This window comes from Equus caballus, unplaced genomic scaffold (assembly GCF_041296265.1).
Source record: "Equus caballus isolate H_3958 breed thoroughbred unplaced genomic scaffold, TB-T2T haplotype1-0000016, whole genome shotgun sequence".
NCBI classification, from domain to species: domain Eukaryota; kingdom Metazoa; phylum Chordata; class Mammalia; order Perissodactyla; family Equidae; genus Equus; species Equus caballus.
Window position 1 is genome coordinate 1,466,802 of NW_027222391.1, and position 14,904 is coordinate 1,481,705.

Sequence of the window (14,904 nt, forward strand, 5' to 3'; positions counted from 1 at the left end):
AGGCCTGTGAAACGCAGTTTCTTTGCAGGCCTGATCTGGCTGAAGTAGGACTTCTGCTCTGGGTGTGCTACTTTGCCCTAGAGCTGAAAGGCACAACGTGCAGGCTTCTTTCCAAAGGGCGAGTTGGGCCCCACAGCATCTTGCTTCCAGCTCTTTGGGAAGCTAAGAAACAACTCGCTCTGCACAGTGTTCTTACAGCCTACCGGGAACATCTCTTCCAAAGGCCTGTGAAACGCAGTTTCTTTGCAGGCCTGATCTGGCTGAAGTAGGACTTCTGCTCTGGGTGTGCTACTTTGCCCTAGAGCTGAAAGGCACAACGTGCAGGCTTCTTTCCAAAGGGCGAGTTGGGCCCCACAGCATCTTGCTTCCAGCTCTTTGGGAAGCTAAGAAACAACTCGCTCTGCACAGTGCTCTTACAGCCTAGTGGGAACATCTCTTCCAAAGGCCTGTGAAACGCAGTTTCTTTGCAGGCCTGATCTGGCTGAAGTAGGACTTCTGCTCTGGGTGTGCTACTTTGCCCTAGAGCTGAAAGGCACAACGTGCAGGCTTCTTTCCAAAGGGCGAGTTGGGCTCCACAGCATCTTGCTTCCAGCTATTTGGGAAGCTAAGAAACAACTCGCTCTGCACAGTTCTCTTACAGCATAGAGGGAACATTTCTTCCAAAGGCCTGTGAAACGCAGTTTCTTTGCAGGCCTGATCTGGCTGAAGTAGGACTTCTGCTCTGGGTGTGCTACTTTGCCCTAGAGCTGAAAGGCACAACGTGCAGGCTTCTTTCCAAAGGGCGAGTTGGGCCCCACAGCATCTTGCTTCCAGCTCTTTGGGAAGCTAAGAAACAACTCGCTCTGCACAGTTCTCTTACAGCCTAGTGGGAACATCTCTCACAAAGGCCTGTGAAACGCAGTTTCTTTGCAGGCCTGATCTGGCTGAAGTAGGACTTCTGCTCTGGGTGTGCTACTTTGCCCTAGAGCTGAAAGGCACAACGTGCAGGCTTCTTTCCAAAGGGCGAGTTGGGCCCCACAGCATCTTGCTTCCAGCTCTTTGGGAAGCTAAAAAACAACTCGCTCTGCACAGTGCTCTTACAGCCTAGTGGGAACATGTCTTCCAAAGGCCTGTGAAACGCAGTTTCTTTGCAGGCTTGATCTGGCTGAAGTAGGACTTCTGCTCTGGGTGTGCTACTTTGCCCTAGAGCTGAAAGGCACAACGTGCAGGCTTCTTTCCAAAGGGCGAGTTGGGCCCCACAGCATCTTGCTTCCAGCTCTTTGGGAAGCTAAGAAACAACTCGCTCTGCACAGTGCTCTTACAGCCTAGTGGGAACATCTCTTCCTAAGGCCTGTGAAACGCAGTTTCTTTGCAGGCCTGATCTGGCTGAAGTAGGACTTCTGCTCTGGGTGTGCTACTTTGCCCTAGAGCTGAAAGGCACAACGTGCAGGCTTCTTTCCAAAGGGCGAGTTGGGCCCCACAGCATCTTGCTTCCAGCTCTATGGGAAGCTAAGAAACAACTCGCTCTGCACAGTGCTCTTACAGCCTACCGGGAGCATGTCTTCCAAAGGCCTGTGAAACGCAGTTTCTTTGCAGGCCTGATCTGGCTGAAGTAGGACTTCTGCTCTGGGTGTGCTACTTTGCCCTAGAGCTGAAAGGCACAACGTGCAGGCTTCTTTCCAAAGGGCGAGTTGGGCCCCACAGCATCTTGCATCCAGCTCTTTGGGAAGCTAAGAAACAACTCGCTCGGCACAGTGCTCTTACAGCCTAGTGGGAACATCTCTTCCAAAGGCCTGTGAAACGCAGTTTCTTTGCAGGCCTGATCTGGCTGAAGTAGGACTTCTGCTCTGGGTGTGCTACTTTGCCCTAGAGCTGAAAGGCACAACGTGCAGGCTTCTTTCCAAAGGGCGAGTTGGGCCCCACAGCATCTTGCTTCCAGCTCTTTGGGAAGCTAAGAAACAACTCGCTCTGCACAGTGCTCTTACAGCCTACCGGGAACATCTCTTCCAAAGGCCTGTGAAACGCAGTTTCTTTGCAGGCCTGATCTGGCTGAAGTAGGACTTCTGCTCTGGGTGTGCTACTTTGCCCTAGAGCTGAAAGGCAAAACGTGCAGGCTTCTTTCCAAAGGGCGAGTTGGGCCCCACAGCATCTTGCTTCCAGCTCTTTGGGAAGCTAAGAAACAACTCGCTCTGCACAGTGCTCTTACAGCCTAGTGGGAACATGTCTTCCAAAGGCCTGTGAAACGCAGTTTCTTTGCAGGCCTGATCTGGCTGAAGTAGGACTTCTGCTCTGGGTGTGCTACTTTGCCCTAGAGCTGAAAGGCACAACGTGCAGGCTTCTTTCCAAAGGGCGAGTTGGGCCCCACAGCATCTTGCTTCCAGCTCTTTGGGAAGCTAAGAAACAACTCGCTCTGCACAGTGCTCTTACAGCCTAGTGGGAACATATCTCCCAAAGGCCTGTGAAACGCAGTTTCTTTGCAGGCCTGATCTGGCTGAAGTAGGACTTCTGCTCTGGGTGTGCTACTTTGCCCTAGAGCTGAAAGGCACAACGTGCAGGCTTCTTTCCAAAGGGCGAGTTGGGCCCCACAGCATCTTGCTTCCAGCTCTTTGGGAAGCTAAGAAACAACTCGCTCTGCACAGTGCTCTTACAGCCTAGTGGGAACATCTCTTCCAAAGGCCTGTGAAACGCAGTTTCTTTGCAGGCCTGATCTGGCTGAAGTAGGACTTCTGCTCTGGGTGTGCTACTTTGCCCTAGAGCTGAAAGGCACAACGTGCAGGCTTCTTTCCAAAGGGCGAGTTGGGCCCCACAGCATCTTGCTTCCAGCTCTTTGGGAAGCTAAGAAACAACTCGCTCTGCACAGTGCTCTTACAGCCTACTGGGAACATGTCTTCCAAAGGCCTGTGAAACGCAGTTTCTTTGCAGGCCTGATCTGGCTGAAGTAGGACTTCTGCTCTGGGTGTGCTACTTTGCCCTAGAGCTGAAAGGCACAACGTGCAGGCTTCTTTCCAAAGGGCGAGTTGGGCCCCACAGCATCTTGCTTCCAGCTCTTTGGGAAGCTAAGAAACAACTCGCTCTGCACAGTGCTCTTACAGCCTACCGGGAACATCTCTTCCAAAGGCCTGTGAAACGCAGTTTCTTTGCAGGCCTGATCTGGCTGAAGTAGGACTTCTGCTCTGGGTGTGCTACTTTGCCCTAGAGCTGAAAGGCACAACGTGCAGGCTTCTTTCCAAAGGGCGAGTTGGGCCCCACAGCATCTTGCTTCCAGCTCTTTGGGAAGCTAAGAAACAACTCGCTCTGCACAGTGCTCTTACAGCCTAGTGGGAACATGTCTTCCAAAGGCCTGTGAAACGCAGTTTCTTTGCAGGCCTGATCTGGCTGAAGTAGGACTTCTGCTCTGGGTGTGCTACTTTGCCCTAGAGCTGAAAGGCACAACGTGCAGGCTTCTTTCCAAAGGGCGAGTTGGGCCCCACAGCATCTTGCTTCCAGCTCTTTGGGAAGCTAAGAAACAACTCGCTCTGCACAGTGCTCTTACAGCCTAGTGGGAACATCTCTCCCAAAGGCCTGTGAAACGCAGTTTCTTTGCAGGCCTGATCTGGCTGAAGTAGGACTTCTGCTCTGGGTGTGCTACTTTGCCCTAGAGCTGAAAGGCACAACGTGCAGGCTTCTTTCCAAAGGGCGAGTTGGGCCCCACAGCATCTTGCTTCCAGCTCTTTGGGAAGCTAAGAAACAACTCGCTCTGCACAGTGCTCTTACAGCCTAGTGGGAACATCTCTTCCAAAGGCCTGTGAAACGCAGTTTCTTTGCAGGCCTGATCTGGCTGAAGTAGGACTTCTGCTCTGGGTGTGCTACTTTGCCCTAGAGCTGAAAGGCACAACGTGCAGGCTTCTTTCCAAAGGGCGAGTTGGGCCCCACAGCATCTTGCTTCCAGCTCTTTGGGAAGCTAAGAAACAACTCGCTCTGCACAGTGCTCTTACAGCCTACTGGGAACATGTCTTCCAAAGGCCTGTGAAACGCAGTTTCTTTGCAGGCCTGATCTGGCTGAAGTAGGACTTCTGCTCTGGGTGTGCTACTTTGCCCTAGAGCTGAAAGGCACAACGTGCAGGCTTCTTTCCAAAGGGCGAGTTGGGCCCCACAGCATCTTGCTTCCAGCTCTATGGGAAGCTAAGAAACAACTCGCTCTGCACAGTGCTCTTACAGCCTACCGGGAACATGTCTTCCAAAGGCCTGTGAAACGCAGTTTCTTTGCAGGCCTGATCTGGCTGAAGTAGGACTTCTGCTCTGGGTGTGCTACTTTGCCCTAGAGCTGAAAGGCACAACGTGCAGGCTTCTTTCCAAAGGGCGAGTTGGGCCCCACAGCATCTTGCTTCCAGCTCTTTGGGAAGCTAAGAAACAACTCGCTCTGCACAGTGTTCTTACAGCCTACCGGGAACATCTCTTCCAAAGGCCTGTGAAACGCAGTTTCTTTGCAGGCCTGATCTGGCTGAAGTAGGACTTCTGCTCTGGGTGTGCTACTTTGCCCTAGAGCTGAAAGGCACAACGTGCAGGCTTCTTTCCAAAGGGCGAGTTGGGCCCCACAGCATCTTGCTTCCAGCTCTTTGGGAAGCTAAGAAACAACTCGCTCTGCACAGTGCTCTTACCGCCTACCGGGAACATGTCTTCCAAAGGCCTGTGAAACGCAGTTTCTTTGCAGGCCTGATCTGGCTGAAGTAGGACTTCTGCTCTGGGTGTGCTACTTTGCCCTAGAGCTGAAAGGCACAACGTGCAGGCTTCTTTCCAAAGGGCGAGTTGGGCCCCACAGCATCTTGCTTCCAGCTCTTTGGGAAGCTAAGAAACAACTCGCTCTGCACAGTGCTCTTACAGCCTAGTGGGAACATCTCTTCCAAAGGCCTGTGAAACGCAGTTTCTTTGCAGGCCTGATCTGGCTGAAGTAGGACTTCTGCTCTGGGTGTGCTACTTTGCCCTAGAGCTGAAAGGCACAACGTGCAGGCTTCTTTCCAAAGGGCGAGTTGGGCTCCACAGCATCTTGCTTCCAGCTATTTGGGAAGCTAAGAAACAACTCGCTCTGCACAGTTCTCTTACAGCATAGAGGGAACATTTCTTCCAAAGGCCTGTGAAACGCAGTTTCTTTGCAGGCCTGATCTGGCTGAAGTAGGACTTCTGCTCTGGGTGTGCTACTTTGCCCTAGAGCTGAAAGGCACAACGTGCAGGCTTCTTTCCAAAGGGCGAGTTGGGCCCCACAGCATCTTGCTTCCAGCTCTTTGGGAAGCTAAGAAACAACTCGCTCTGCACAGTTCTCTTACAGCCTAGTGGGAACATCTCTCACAAAGGCCTGTGAAACGCAGTTTCTTTGCAGGCCTGATCTGGCTGAAGTAGGACTTCTGCTCTGGGTGTGCTACTTTGCCCTAGAGCTGAAAGGCACAACGTGCAGGCTTCTTTCCAAAGGGCGAGTTGGGCCCCACAGCATCTTGCTTCCAGCTCTTTGGGAAGCTAAGAAACAACTCGCTCTGCACAGTGCTCTTACAGCCTAGTGGGAACATGTCTTCCAAAGGCCTGTGAAACGCAGTTTCTTTGCAGGCCTGATCTGGCTGAAGTAGGACTTCTGCTCTGGGTGTGCTACTTTGCCCTAGAGCTGAAAGGCACAACGTGCAGGCTTCTTTCCAAAGGGCGAGTTGGGCCCCACAGCATCTTGCTTCCAGCTCTTTGGGAAGCTAAGAAACAACTCGCTCTGCACAGTGCTCTTACAGCCTAGTGGGAACATGTCTTCCAAAGGCCTGTGAAACGCAGTTTCTTTGCAGGCCTGATCTGGCTGAAGTAGGACTTCTGCTCTGGGTGTGCTACTTTGCCCTAGAGCTGAAAGGCACAACGTGCAGGCTTCTTTCCAAAGGGCGAGTTGGGCCCCACAGCATCTTGCTTCCAGCTCTTTGGGAAGCTAAGAAACAACTCGCTCTGCACAGTGCTCTTACAGCCTAGTGGGAACATCTCTTCCTAAGGCCTGTGAAATGCAGTTTCTTTGCAGGCCTGATCTGGCTGAAGTAGGACTTCTGCTCTGGGTGTGCTACTTTGCCCTAGAGCTGAAAGGCCTAACGTGCAGGCTTCTTTCCAAAGGGCGAGTTGGGCCCCACAGCATCTTGCTTCCAGCTCTATGGGAAGCTAAGAAACAACTCGCTCTGCACAGTGCTCTTACAGCCTACCGGGAGCATGTCTTCCAAAGGCCTGTGAAACGCAGTTTCTTTGCAGGCCTGATCTGGCTGAAGTAGGACTTCTGCTCTGGGTGTGCTACTTTGCCCTAGAGCTGAAAGGCACAACGTGCAGGCTTCTTTCCAAAGGGCGAGTTGGGCTCCACAGCATCTTGCTTCCAGCTATTTGGGAAGCTAAGAAACAACTCGCTCTGCACAGTTCTCTTACAGCATAGTGGGAACATCTCTTCCAAAGGCCTGTGAAACGCAGTTTCTTTGCAGGCCTGATCTGGCTGAAGTAGGACTTCTGTTCTGGGTGTGCTACTTTGCCCTAGAGCTGAAAGGCACAACGTGCAGGCTTCTTTCCAAAGGGCGAGTTGGGCCCCACAGCATCTTGCTTCCAGCTCTTTGGGAAGCTAAGAAACAACTCGCTCTGCACAGTGCTCTTACAGCCTAGTGGGAACATCTCTTCCAAAGGCCTGTGAAACGCAGTTTCTTTGCAGGCCTGATCTGGCTGAAGTAGGACTTCTGCTCTGGGTGTGCTACTTTGCCCTAGAGCTGAAAGGCACAACGTGCAGGCTTCTTTCCAAAGGGCGAGTTGGGCCCCACAGCATCTTGCTTCCAGCTCTTTGGGAAGCTAAGAAACAACTCGCTCTGCACAGTGCTCTTACAGCCTAGTGGGAACATCTCTTCCAAAGGCCTGTGAAACGCAGTTTCTTTGCAGGCCTGATCTGGCTGAAGTAGGACTTCTGCTCTGGGTGTGCTACTTTGCCCTAGAGCTGAAAGGCACAACGTGCAGGCTTCTTTCCAAAGGGCGAGTTGGGCCCCACAGCATCTTGCTTCCAGCTCTATGGGAAGCTAAGAAACAACTCGCTCTGCACAGTGCTCTTACAGCCTACCGGGAACATGTCTTCCAAAGGCCTGTGAAACGCAGTTTCTTTGCAGGCCTGATCTGGCTGAAGTAGGACTTCTGCTCTGGGTGTGCTACTTTGCCCTAGAGCTGAAAGGCACAACGTGCAGGCTTCTTTCCAAAGGGCGAGTTGGGCTCCACAGCATCTTGCTTCCAGCTCTTTGGGAAGCTAAGAAACAACTCGCTCTGCACAGTTCTCTTACAGCATAGTGGGAACATCTCTTCCAAAGGCCTGTGAAACGCAGTTTCTTTGCAGGCCTGATCTGGCTGAAGTAGGACTTCTGCTCTGGGTGTGCTACTTTGCCCTAGAGCTGAAAGGCACAACGTGCAGGCTTCTTTCCAAAGGGCGAGTTGGTCCCCACAGCATCTTGCTTCCAGCTCTTTGGGAAGCTAAGAAACAACTCGCTCTGCACAGTTCTCTTACAGCCTAGTGGGAACATCTCTCCCAAAGGCCTGTGAAACGCAGTTTCTTTGCAGGCCTGATCTGGCTGAAGTAGGACTTCTGCTCTGGGTGTGCTACTTTGCCCTAGAGCTGAAAGGCACAACGTGCAGGCTTCTTTCCAAAGGGTGAGTTGGGCCCCACAGCATCTTGCTTCCAGCTCTATGGGAAGCTAAGAAACAACTCGCTCTGCACAGTGCTCTTACAGCCTACCGGGAACATGTCTTCCAAAGACCTGTGAAACGCAGTTTCTTTGCAGGCCTGATCTGGCTGAAGTAGGACTTCTGCTCTGGGTGTGCTACTTTGCCCTAGAGCTGAAAGGCACAACGTGCAGGCTTCTTTCCAAAGGGCGAGTTGGGCCCCACAGCATCTTGCTTCCAGCTCTTTGGGAAGCTAAGAAACAACTTGCTCTGCACAGTGCTCTTACAGCCTACCGGGAACATCTCTTCCAAAGGCCTGTGAAACGCAGTTTCTTTGCAGGCCTGATCTGGCTGAAGTAGGACTTCTGCTCTGGGTGTGCTACTTTGCCCTAGAGCTGAAAGGCACAACGTGCAGGCTTCTTTCCAAAGGGCGAGTTGGGCCCCACAGCATCTTGCTTCCAGCTCTGTGGGAAGCTAAGAAACAACTCGCTCTGCACAGTGCTCTTACAGCCTAGTGGGAACATCTCTTCCAAAGGCCTGTGAAACGCAGTTTCTTTGCAGGCCTGATCTGGCTGAAGTAGGACTTCTGCTCTGGGTGTGCTACTTTGCCCTAGAGCTGAAAGGCACAACGTGCAGGCTTCTTTCCAAAGGGCGAGTTGGTCCCCACAGCATCTTGCTTCCAGCTCTTTGGGAAGCTAAGAAACAACTCGCTCTGCACAGTTCTCTTACAGCCTAGTGGGAACATCTCTCCCAAAGGCCTGTGAAACGCAGTTTCTTTGCAGGCCTGATCTGGCTGAAGTAGGACTTCTGCTCTGGGTGTGCTACTTTGCCCTAGAGCTGAAAGGCACAACGTGCAGGCTTCTTTCCAAAGGGCGAGTTGGGCCCCACAGCATCTTGCTTCCAGCTCTTTGGGAAGCTAAGAAACAACTCGCTCTGCACAGTGCTCTTACAGCCTAGTGGGAACATCTCTTCCAAAGGCCTGTGAAACGCAGTTTCTTTGCAGGCCTGATCTGGCTGAAGTAGGACTTCTGCTCTGGGTGTGCTACTTTGCCCTAGAGCTGAAAGGCACAACGTGCAGGCTTCTTTCCAAAGGGCGAGTTGGGCCCCACAGCATCTTGCTTCCAGCTCTTTGGGAAGCTAAGAAACAACTCGCTCTGCACAGTGCTCTTACAGCCTAGTGGGAACATCTCTTCCAAAGGCCTGTGAAACGCAGTTTCTTTGCAGGCCTGATCTGGCTGAAGTAGGACTTCTGCTCTGGGTGTGCTACTTTGCCCTAGAGCTGAAAGGCACAACGTGCAGGCTTCTTTCCAAAGGGCGAGTTGGGCCCCACAGCATCTTGCTTCCAGCTCTTTGGGAAGCTAAGAAACAACTTGCTCTGCACAGTGCTCTTACAGCCTACCGGGAACATCTCTTCCAAAGGCCTGTGAAACGCAGTTTCTTTGCAGGCCTGATCTGGCTGAAGTAGGACTTCTGCTCTGGGTGTGCTACTTTGCCCTAGAGCTGAAAGGCACAACGTGCAGGCTTCTTTCCAAAGGGCGAGTTGGGCCCCACAGCATCTTGCTTCCAGCTCTGTGGGAAGCTAAGAAACAACTCGCTCTGCACAGTGCTCTTACAGCCTAGTGGGAACATCTCTTCCAAAGGCCTGTGAAACGCAGTTTCTTTGCAGGCCTGATCTGGCTGAAGTAGGACTTCTGCTCTGGGTGTGCTACTTTGCCCTAGAGCTGAAAGGCACAACGTGCAGGCTTCTTTCCAAAGGGCGAGTTGGTCCCCACAGCATCTTGCTTCCAGCTCTTTGGGAAGCTAAGAAACAACTCGCTCTGCACAGTTCTCTTACAGCCTAGTGGGAACATCTCTCCCAAAGGCCTGTGAAACGCAGTTTCTTTGCAGGCCTGATCTGGCTGAAGTAGGACTTCTGCTCTGGGTGTGCTACTTTGCCCTAGAGCTGAAAGGCACAACGTGCAGGCTTCTTTCCAAAGGGTGAGTTGGGCCCCACAGCATCTTGCTTCCAGCTCTATGGGAAGCTAAGAAACAACTCGCTCTGCACAGTGCTCTTACAGCCTACCGGGAACATGTCTTCCAAAGGCCTGTGAAACTTAGTTTCTTTGCAGGCCTGATCTGGCTGAAGTAGGACTTCTGCTCTGGGTGTGCTACTTTGCCCTAGAGCTGAAAGGCACAACGTGCAGGCTTCTTTCCAAAGGGCGAGTTGGGCCCCACAGCATCTTGCTTCCAGCTCTTTGGGAAGCTAAGAAACAACTCGCTCTGCACAGTGCTCTTACAGCCTAGTGGGAACATCTCTCCCAAAGGCCTGTGAAACGCAGTTTCTTTGCAGGCCTGATCTGGCTGAAGTAGGACTTCTGCTCTGGGTGTGCTACTTTGCCCTAGAGCTGAAAGGCACAACGTGCAGGCTTCTTTCCAAAGGGCGAGTTGGGCCCCACAGCATCTTGCTTCCAGCTCTTTGGGAAGCTAAGAAACAACTCGCTCTGCACAGTGCTCTTACAGCCTACCGGGAACATGTCTTCCAAAGGCCTGTGAAACGCAGTTTCTTTGCAGGCCTGATCTGGCTGAAGTAGGACTTCTGCTCTGGGTGTGCTACTTTGCCCTAGAGCTGAAAGGCACAACGTGCAGGCTTCTTTCCAAAGGGCGAGTTGGGCCCCACAGCATCTTGCTTCCAGCTCTTTGGGAAGCTAAGAAACAACTCGCTCTGCACAGTGCTCTTACAGCCTAGTGGGAACATCTCTTCCAAAGGCCTGTGAAACGCAGTTTCTTTGCAGGCCTGATCTGGCTGAAGTAGGACTTCTGCTCTGGGTGTGCTACTTTGCCCTAGAGCTGAAAGGCACAACGTGCAGGCTTCTTTCCAAAGGGCGAGTTGGGCCCCACAGCATCTTGCTTCCAGCTCTATGGGAAGCTAAGAAACAACTCGCTCTGCACAGTGCTCTTACAGCCTACCGGGAACATGTCTTCCAAAGGCCTGTGAAACGCAGTTTCTTTGCAGGCCTGATCTGGCTGAAGTAGGACTTCTGCTCTGGGTGTGCTACTTTGCCCTAGAGCTGAAAGGCACAACGTGCAGGCTTCTTTCCAAAGGGCGAGTTGGGCCCCACAGCATCTTGCTTCCAGCTCTTTGGGAAGCTAAGAAACAACTCGCTCTGCACAGTGTTCTTACAGCCTACCGGGAACATCTCTTCCAAAGGCCTGTGAAACGCAGTTTCTTTGCAGGCCTGATCTGGCTGAAGTAGGACTTCTGCTCTGGGTGTGCTACTTTGCCCTAGAGCTGAAAGGCACAACGTGCAGGCTTCTTTCCAAAGGGCGAGTTGGGCCCCACAGCATCTTGCTTCCAGCTCTTTGGGAAGCTAAGAAACAACTCGCTCTGCACAGTGCTCTTACAGCCTACCGGGAACATCTCTTCCAAAGGCCTGTGAAACGCAGTTTCTTTGCAGGCCTGATCTGGCTGAAGTAGGACTTCTGCTCTGGGTGTGCTACTTTGCCCTAGAGCTGAAAGGCACAACGTGCAGGCTTCTTTCCAAAGGGCGAGTTGGGCCCCACAGCATCTTGCTTCCAGCTCTTTGGGAAGCTAAGAAACAACTCGCTCTGCACAGTGCTCTTACAGCCTAGTGGGAACATGTCTTCCAAAGGCCTGTGAAACGCAGTTTCTTTGCAGGCCTGATCTGGCTGAAGTAGGACTTCTGCTCTGGGTGTGCTACTTTGCCCTAGAGCTGAAAGGCACAACGTGCAGGCTTCTTTCCAAAGGGCGAGTTGGGCCCCACAGCATCTTGCTTCCAGCTCTTTGGGAAGCTAAGAAACAACTCGCTCTGCACAGTGCTCTTACAGCCTAGTGGGAAGATGTCTTCCAAAGGCCTGTGAAACGCAGTTTCTTTGCAGGCCTGATCTGGCTGAAGTAGGACTTCTGCTCTGGGTGTGCTACTTTGCCCTAGAGCTGAAAGGCACAACGTGCAGGCTTCTTTCCAAAGGGCGAGTTGGGCCCCACAGCATCTTGCTTCCAGCTCTTTGGGAAGCTAAGAAACAACTCGCTCTGCACAGTGCTCTTACAGCCTAGTGGGAACATCTCTCCCAAAGGCCTGTGAAACGCAGTTTCTTTGCAGGCCTGATCTGGCTGAAGTAGGACTTCTGCTCTGGGTGTGCTACTTTGCCCTAGAGCTGAAAGGCACAACGTGCAGGCTTCTTTCCAAAGGGCGAGTTGGGCCCCACAGCATCTTGCTTCCAGCTCTTTGGGAAGCTAAGAAACAACTCGCTCTGCACAGTGCTCTTACAGCCTAGTGGGAACATCTCTTCCAAAGGCCTGTGAAACGCAGTTTCTTTGCAGGCCTGATCTGGCTGAAGTAGGACTTCTGCTCTGGGTGTGCTACTTTGCCCTAGAGCTGAAAGGCACAACGTGCAGGCTTCTTTCCAAAGGGCGAGTTGGGCCCCACAGCATCTTGCTTCCAGCTCTTTGGGAAGCTAAGAAACAACTCGCTCTGCACAGTGCTCTTACAGCCTAGTGGGAACATGTCTTCCAAAGGCCTGTGAAACGCAGTTTCTTTGCAGGCCTGATCTGGCTGAAGTAGGACTTCTGCTCTGGGTGTGCTACTTTGCCCTAGAGCTGAAAGGCACAACGTGCAGGCTTCTTTCCAAAGGGCGAGTTGGGCCCCACAGCATCTTGCTTCCAGCTCTTTGGGAAGCTAAGAAACAACTCGCTCTGCACAGTGTTCTTACAGCCTACCGGGAACATCTCTTCCAAAGGCCTGTGAAACGCAGTTTCTTTGCAGGCCTGATATGGCTGAAGTAGGACTTCTGCTCTGGGTGTGCTACTTTGCCCTAGAGCTGAAAGGCACAACGTGCAGGCTTCTTTCCAAAGGGCGAGTTGGGCCCCACAGCATTTTGCTTCCAGCTCTTTGGGAAGCTAAGAAACAACTCGCTCTGCACAGTGCTCTTACAGCCTACCGGGAACATGTCTTCCAAAGGCCTGTGAAACGCAGTTTCTTTGCAGGCCTGATCTGGCTGAAGTAGGACTTCTGCTCTGGGTGTGCTACTTTGCCCTAGAGCTGAAAGGCACAACGTGCAGGCTTCTTTCCAAAGGGCGATTTGGGCCCCACAGCATCTTGCTTCCAGCTCTTTGGGAAGCTAAGAAACAACTCGCTCTGCACAGTGCTCTTACAGCCTAGTGGGAACATCTCTTCCAAAGGCCTGTGAAACGCAGTTTCTTTGCAGGCCTGATCTGGCTGAAGTAGGACTTCTGCTCTGGGTGTGCTACTTTGCCCTAGAGCTGAAAGGCACAACGTGCAGGCTTCTTTCCAAAGGGCGAGTTGGGCCCCACAGCATCTTGCTTCCAGCTCTATGGGAAGCTAAGAAACAACTCGCTCTGCACAGTGCTCTTACAGCCTACCGGGAACATGTCTTCCAAAGGCCTGTGAAACGCAGTTTCTTTGCAGGCCTGATCTGGCTGAAGTAGGACTTCTGCTCTGGGTGTGCTACTTTGCCCTAGAGCTGAAAGGCACAACGTGCAGGCTTCTTTCCAAAGGGCGAGTTGGGCCCCACAGCATCTTGCTTCCAGCTCTTTGGGAAGCTAAGAAACAACTCGCTCTGCACAGTGTTCTTACAGCCTACCGGGAACATCTCTTCCAAAGGCCTGTGAAACGCAGTTTCTTTGCAGGCCTGATCTGGCTGAAGTAGGACTTCTGCTCTGGGTGTGCTACTTTGCCCTAGAGCTGAAAGGCACAACGTGCAGGCTTCTTTCCAAAGGGCGAGTTGGGCCCCACAGCATCTTGCTTCCAGCTCTTTGGGAAGCTAAGAAACAACTCGCTCTGCACAGTGCTCTTACAGCCTACCGGGAACATCTCTTCCAAAGGCCTGTGAAACGCAGTTTCTTTGCAGGCCTGATCTGGCTGAAGTAGGACTTCTGCTCTGGGTGTGCTACTTTGCCCTAGAGCTGAAAGGCACAACGTGCAGGCTTCTTTCCAAAGGGCGAGTTGGGCCCCACAGCATCTTGCTTCCAGCTCTTTGGGAAGCTAAGAAACAACTCGCTCTGCACAGTGCTCTTACAGCCTAGTGGGAACATCTCTCCCAAAGGCCTGTGAAACGCAGTTTCTTTGCAGGCCTGATCTGGCTGAAGTAGGACTTCTGCTCTGGGTGTGCTACTTTGCCCTAGAGCTGAAAGGCACAACGTGCAGGCTTCTTTCCAAAGGGCGAGTTGGGCCCCACAGCATCTTGCTTCCAGCTCTTTGGGAAGCTAAGAAACAACTCGCTCTGCACAGTGCTCTTACAGCCTAGTGGGAACATCTCTTCCAAAGGCCTGTGAAACGCAGTTTCTTTGCAGGCCTGATCTGGCTGAAGTAGGACTTCTGCTCTGGGTGTGCTACTTTGCTCTAGAGCTGAAAGGCACAACGTGCAGGCTTCTTTCCAAAGGGCGAGTTGGGCCCCACAGCATCTTGCTTCCAGCTCTTTGGGAAGCTAAGAAACAACTCGCTCTGCACAGTGCTCTTACAGCCTACCGGGAACATGTCTTCCAAAGGCCTGTGAAACGCAGTTTCTTTGCAGGCCTGATCTGGCTGAAGTAGGACTTCTGCTCTGGGTGTGCTACTTTGCCCTAGAGCTGAAAGGCACAACGTGCAGGCTTCTTTCCAAAGGGCGAGTTGGGCCCCACAGCATCTTGCTTCCAGCTCTTTGGGAAGCTAAGAAACAACTCGCTCTGCACAGTGTTCTTACAGCCTACCGGGAACATCTCTTCCAAAGGCCTGTGAAACGCAGTTTCTTTGCAGGCCTGATATGGCTGAAGTAGGACTTCTGCTCTGGGTGTGCTACTTTGCCCTAGAGCTGAAAGGCACAACGTGCAGGCTTCTTTCCAAAGGGCGAGTTGGGCCCCACAGCATCTTGCTTCCAGCTCTTTGGGAAGCTAAGAAACAACTCGCTCTGCACAGTGCTCTTACAGCCTACCGGGAACATGTCTTCCAAAGGCCTGTGAAACGCAGTTTCTTTGCAGGCCTGATCTGGCTGAAGTAGGACTTCTGCTCTGGGTGTGCTACTTTGCCCTAGAGCTGAAAGGCACAACGTGCAGGCTTCTTTCCAAAGGGCGAGTTGGGCCCCACAGCATCTTGCTTCCAGCTCTTTGGGAAGCTAAGAAACAACTCGCTCTGCACAGTGCTCTTACAGCCTAGTGGGAACATCTCTTCCAAAGGCCTGTGAAACGCAGTTTCTTTGCAGGCCTGATCTGGCTGAAGTAGGACTTCTGCTCTGGGTGTGCTACTTTGCCCTAGAGCTGAAAGGCACAAC